Source organism: Pseudophryne corroboree, chromosome 2 (genome assembly GCF_028390025.1).
Source record: "Pseudophryne corroboree isolate aPseCor3 chromosome 2, aPseCor3.hap2, whole genome shotgun sequence".
Classification (NCBI taxonomy): Eukaryota; Metazoa; Chordata; class Amphibia; order Anura; family Myobatrachidae; genus Pseudophryne; species Pseudophryne corroboree.
In genome coordinates, this window is record NC_086445.1 from 241,314,781 (window position 1) to 241,321,307 (window position 6,527).

A 6,527-nucleotide genomic window follows, 5' to 3' on the forward strand; every position below is an offset into this window, starting at 1 on the left:
GCCTCCGTCCCTACCCCCTGCTGCCTCCGTCCCTACCCCCTGGTGCCGGCTCCGTCCCTACCCCCTGGTGCCTCTGTCCCTACTCCTTGCTACCTTTGTCCCTACCCTCTGGTGCCTCTCTCTGTCCTTACCCTCTGGTGCCTCTCTTTGTACCTTTTCCCTGGTGCCTCTGTCCCTACCCCCTGGTGCCTCTGTCCCTACTCTTTGCTCTCTCTGTCCCTATTCCCTGGTGGCTCTCTCTGTCCCTGCTACCTCTGTCCCTATTCCCTGGTGCCTCTCTCTGTCCCTACTCCCTGCTACCTCTGTCGCTACTCCCTAATACCATATAAAACGTGTATAACATGCTCTACCTGGCGCAATGTGTATGGAACACTAACTGGTGCAATGTGTGTAACGTGCTCTACCTGGTGCAGTGTGTATAACGTGTTCTACATGGCGCAATCTATATAACGTGTTCTTCTACCTGGCGCAATCTATATAACGTGTTCTACCTGGCGCAATCTATATAACGTGCTCTACCTGGCGCAATCTGTATAAAGTGTTCTACCTGGCGCAGTGTGTGTAACGTGCTCTACCTGGCGCAGTGTGTGTAACGTGCTCTACCTGGCGCAATGTGTATAACGTGCTCTACCTGGCGCAATCTATATAGCGTGCTCTACCTGGTGCAGTGTGTATAACGTGTTGTAACTCGCGCAATCTGTATAACGTGTTCTACCTGGCTCTGTCTGTATAACGTGTTCTACTTGGCGCAATCTGTATAGCGTGCTCTACCTGGTGCAGTGTGTATAACGTGTTGTAACTGGCGCAGTGTGTATAACGTGCTCTACCTGGCGCAGTGTGTATAACGTGCTCCACCTGGTGCAATGTGTGTAACGTGCACTACCTGGCGCAGTTTGTGTAACGTGCTCTACCTGGTGCAGTGTGTGTAACGTGCTCTACCTGGCACAGTGTGTGTAACGTGCTCTACCTGGTGCAGTGTGTATAACGTGCTCTACCTGGCGCAGTGTGTATAACGTGTTCTACCTGGTGCATTGTGTATAACGTGTTCTACCTGGCGCAATGTGTATAGGGTGTTCTAACTGGCGCAATGTGTGTAACGTGCTCTACCTGGTGCAATGTATATATAACGTGCTCTACCTGTGTGGTGTAATGTGAATTGGTACTGTTATGTGGCCATGCTCTTTCCCCATGAAGCCACACCCCTACATTTTTGGTGCGCGCCTTTGGCGCGCACTGTCCTTGTATTGAAGTATGGCAGGGGGAGCACCAATTTACTTTCTGCCAAAGGCCACTGAAATGTCTACTTACAGCTCTGGTGCAGTGTCCTACATGCTACACAGTCCAGCAGCATTGTCACCCCCTCCTCCCCCTCGCAATACTTTTGTAGTGTCGAAATCAAGTCTGTTTTTATATTTGAATAATTAATAAGATTAATATGAACCTTCATTCCGATGGGACCCAGAAAAGGACAGATAGGACCCCAATTTTTAAAAGTGAGGGGTCCGTGGGACCCACTTTTTTTTGGGCTCAGCGCAATCACTGACACTTCTTTCTTTTTTTCAAAAGGAGAACCACACTTCTTATCTGGGAGCATGCGTGCCTTAGGTGCATGTAAATATAACTATTACCGTTCCCCTATCATGGTGCCCCCCCCTTTCATTTTCTTCTGGATCCGCCCCTGGCTGGGGGCGCTCTGTATCAGCATCGCTACTGCTGGGGGCACTCTGTATCAGCATCGCTACTGCTGGGGGCGTTCTGTATAAGCATCGCTACTGCTGGGGGCGTTCTGTATAAGCATGGCTACTGCTGGAGGCGTTCTGTATCAGCGGAGCTATTGCTGGGGGCGTTCTGTTTCAGCGGTGCTACTGCTGGGAGCGTTATGTATCAGCAGTGCTACTGCTGGGAGCATTTTGTGTATAAGCAGCGCTACTACTGAGGGCATTATGTGCATAAGCAGCGCTACTACAGTGGGCATGTGTATAAGTAGCGCTACTACTGTGGGCATTATGTGTATAAGCAGCGCTACTACTGTGAGTTTAATGTGTATTACAGGCGCTACTACTTGCGAAGTAATGTGAATAAAATTGTGCTACTCTGTGGCGTAATTTGGATAGTTTCTGTTGTCATTATGATTTAAAAAGAGTAAACACAGTTGTTTGACAATAAATGGCTTCACCCAACCACTAACCATGAGTGAAAGAAAAGTTTGTGAGTTATCATTCATATTCTCTGACAAATGGCCAGAAAATCACAAATTCTGCTAGGGTATGTAAACTTATGAGCACAACTGTATATATATATATATATATATATATATATATACAGGTTGAGTATCCCATATCCAAATATTCCGAAATACGGAATATTCCGCAATACGGACTTTTTTGAGTGAGAGTGAGATAGTGAAACCTTTGTTTTTTGATGACTCAATGTACACAAACTTTGTTTAATACACAAAGTTATTAAAAATATTGTATTAAATGACCTTCAGGCTGTGTGTATAAGGTGTATATGAAACATAAATGAATTGTGTGAATGTAGACACACTTTGTTTAATGCACAAAGTTATAAAAAATATTGTCTAAAATGACCTTCAGGCTGTGTGTATAAGGTGTATATGAAACATAAATGCATTCTGTGCTTAGACTTAGGTCCCATCGCCATGATATCTCATTATGGTATGCAATTATTCCAAAATACGGAAAAATCCGATATCCAAAATACCTCTGATCCCAAGCATTTTGGATAAGGGATACTCAACCTGTGTGTATATATATATATATTAGAGATGAGCGGGTTCGGTTTCTCTGAATCCGAACCCGCCAGAACTTCATGTTTTTTTTCACGGGTCCGAGCGACTCGGATCTTCCCGCCTTGCTCGGTTAACCCGAGCGCGCCCGAACGTCATCATGACGCTGTCGGATTCTCGCGAGGCTCGGATTCTATCGCGAGACTCGGATTCTATATAAGGAGCCGCGCGTCGCCGCCATTTTCACACGTGCATTGAGATTGATAGGGAGAGGACGTGGCTGGCGTCCTCTCCGTTTAGAATAGATTAGAGAGACACTTGATTTACTAATTTTGGGGAGCATTAGGAGTACTCAGTACAGTGCAGAGTTTTGCTGATAGTGACCAGTGACCACCAGTTTTATTTATAATCCGTTCTCTGCCTGAAAAAAGCGATACACAGCACACAGTGACTCAGTCACATACCATATCTGTGTGCACTGCTCAGGCTCAGGCCAGTGTGCTGCATCATCTATTATCTATATATAATATTATATATATCTGTCTGACTGCTCAGCTCACACAGCTTATAATTGTGGGGGAGACTGGGGAGCACTACTGCAGTGCCAGTTATAGGTTATAGCAGGAGCCAGGAGTACATAATATATTATATAGTGAGTGACCACCAGACACACAGTGCAGTTTATTTAATATATCCGTTCTCTGCCTGAAAAAAGCGATACACACAGTGACTCAGTCAGTCACATACCATATCTGTGTGCACTGCTCAGGCTCAGGCCAGTGTGCTGCATCATCTATATATATTATATATCTGTCTGACTGCTCAGCTCACACAGCTTATAATTGTGGGGGAGACTGGGGAGCACTACTGCAGTGCCAGTTATAGGTTATAGCAGGAGCCAGGAGTACATAATATTATATTAAAATTAAACAGTGCACACTTTTGCTGCAGGAGTGCCACTGCCAGTGTGAATAGTGACCAGTGACCTGACCACCAGTATATATAATATTAGTAGTATACTATCTCTTTATCAACCAGTCTATATATTAGCAGCAGACACAGTACAGTGCGGTAGTTCACGGCTGTGGCTACCTCTGTGTCGGCACTCGGCAGCCCGTCCATAATTGTATATACCACCAAACCGTGGTTTTTTTTTCTTTCTTTATACATACATACTAGTTACGAGTATACTATCTCTTTATCAACCAGTCTATATTAGCAGCAGACACAGTACAGTGCGGTAGTTCACGGCTGTGGCTACCTCTGTGTCGGCACTCGGCAGCCCGTCCATAATTGTATATACCACCTAACCGTGGTTTTTTTTTCTTTCTTTATACATACATACTAGTTACGAGTATACTATCTCTTTATCAACCAGTCTATATATTAGCAGCAGACACAGTACAGTGCGGTAGTTCACGGCTGTGGCTACCTCTGTGTCGGCACTCGGCAGCCCGTCCATAATTGTATATACCACCTAACCGTGGTTTTTTATTCTTTCTTTATACATACATACTAGTTACGAGTATACTATCTCTTTATCAACCAGTCTATGGCCCTCATTCCGAGTTGATCGGTCGCAAGGCGAATTTAGCAGAGTTACACACGCTAAGCCGCCGCCTACTGGGAGTGAATCTTAGCTTCTTAAAATTGCGACCGATGTATTCGCAATATTGCGATTACTAACTACTTAGCAGTTTCAGAGTAGCTCCAGACTTACTCTGCCTGTGCGATCAGTTCAGTGCTTGTCGTTCCTGGTTGACGTCACAAACACACCCAGCGTTCGCCCAGGCACTCCCACCGTTTCCCCGGCCACTCCTGCGTTTTTTCCGGAAACGGTAGCGTTTTCAGCCACACGCCCCTGAAACGCCGTGTTTCCGCCCAGTAACACCCATTTCCTGTCAATCACATTACGATCGCCGGAGCGAAGAAAAAGCCGTGAGTAAAAATACTTTCTTCATAGTAAAGTTACTTGGCGCAGTCGCAGTGCGTACATTGCGCATGCGTACTAAGCGGATTTTCACTGCGATGCGATGAAAAAGAACGAGCGAACAACTCGGAATGAGGGCCTATATTAGCAGCAGACACAGTACAGTGCGGTAGTTCACGGCTGTGGCTACCTCTGTGTCGGCACTCGGCAGCCCGTCCATAATTGTATATACCACCTAACCGTGGTTTTTTTTTCTTTCTTTATACATACATACTAGTTACGAGTATACTATCTCTTTATCAACCAGTCTATATTAGCAGCAGACACAGTACAGTGCGGTAGTTCACGGCTGTGGCTACCTCTGTGTCGGCACTCGGCAGCCCGTCCATAATTGTATATACCACCTAACCGTGGTTTTTTTTCCTTTCTTTATACATACATACTAGTTACGAGTATACTATCTCTTTATCAACCAGTCTATATATTAGCAGCAGACACAGTACAGTGCGGTAGTTCACGGCTGTGGCTACCTCTGTGTCGGCACTCGGCAGCCCGTCCATAATTGTATATACCACCTAACCGTGGTTTTTTTTTCTTTCTTTATACATACATACTAGTTACGAGTATACTATCTCTTTATCAACCAGTCTATATTAGCAGCAGACACAGTACAGTGCGGTAGTTCACGGCTGTGGCTACCTCTGTGTCGGCACTCGGCAGCCCGTCCATAATTGTATATACCACCTAACCGTGGTTTTTTTTTCTTTCTTTATACATACATACTAGTTACGAGTATACTATCTCTTTATCAACCAGTCTATATATTAGCAGCAGACACAGTACAGTGCGGTAGTTCACGGCTGTGGCTACCTCTGTGTCGGCACTCGGCAGCCCGTCCATAATTGTATATACCACCTAACCGTGGTTTTTTTTTCTTTCTTTATACATACATACTAGTTACGAGTATACTATCTCTTTATCAACCAGTCTATATATTAGCAGCAGACACAGTACAGTGCGGTAGTTCACGGCTGTGGCTACCTCTGTGTCGGCACTCGGCAGCCCGTCCATAATTGTATATACCACCTAACCGTGGTTTTTTTTTCTTTCTTTATACATACATACTAGTTACGAGTATACTATCTCTTTATCAACCAGTCTATATATTAGCAGCAGACACAGTACAGTGCGGTAGTTCACGGCTGTGGCTACCTCTGTGTCGGCACTCGGCAGCCCGTCCATAATTGTATATACCACCTAACCGTGGTTTTTTTTTCTTTCTTTATACATACATACTAGTTACGAGTATACTATCTCTTTATCAACCAGTCTATATTAGCAGCAGACACAGTACAGTGCGGTAGTTCACGGCTGTGGCTACCTCTGTGTCGGCACTCGGCAGCCCAGCCATAATTGTATATACCACCTAACCGTGGTTTTTTTTTCTTTCTTTATACATACATACTAGTTACGAGTATACTATCTCTTTATCAACCAGTCTATATATTAGCAGCAGACACAGTACAGTGCGGTAGTTCACGGCTGTGGCTACCTCTGTGTCGGCACTCGGCAGCCCGTCCATAATTGTATATACCACCTAACCGTGGTTTTTTTTTCTTTCTTTATACATACATACTAGTTACGAGTATACTATCTCTTTATCAACCAGTCTATATTAGCAGCAGACACAGTACAGTGCGGTAGTTCACGGCTGTGGCTACCTCTGTGTCGGCACTCGGCAGCCCGTCCATAATTGTATATACCACCTAACCGTGGTTTTTTTTTCTTTCTTTATACATACATACTAGTTACGAGTATACTATCTCTTTATCAACCAGTCTATATATT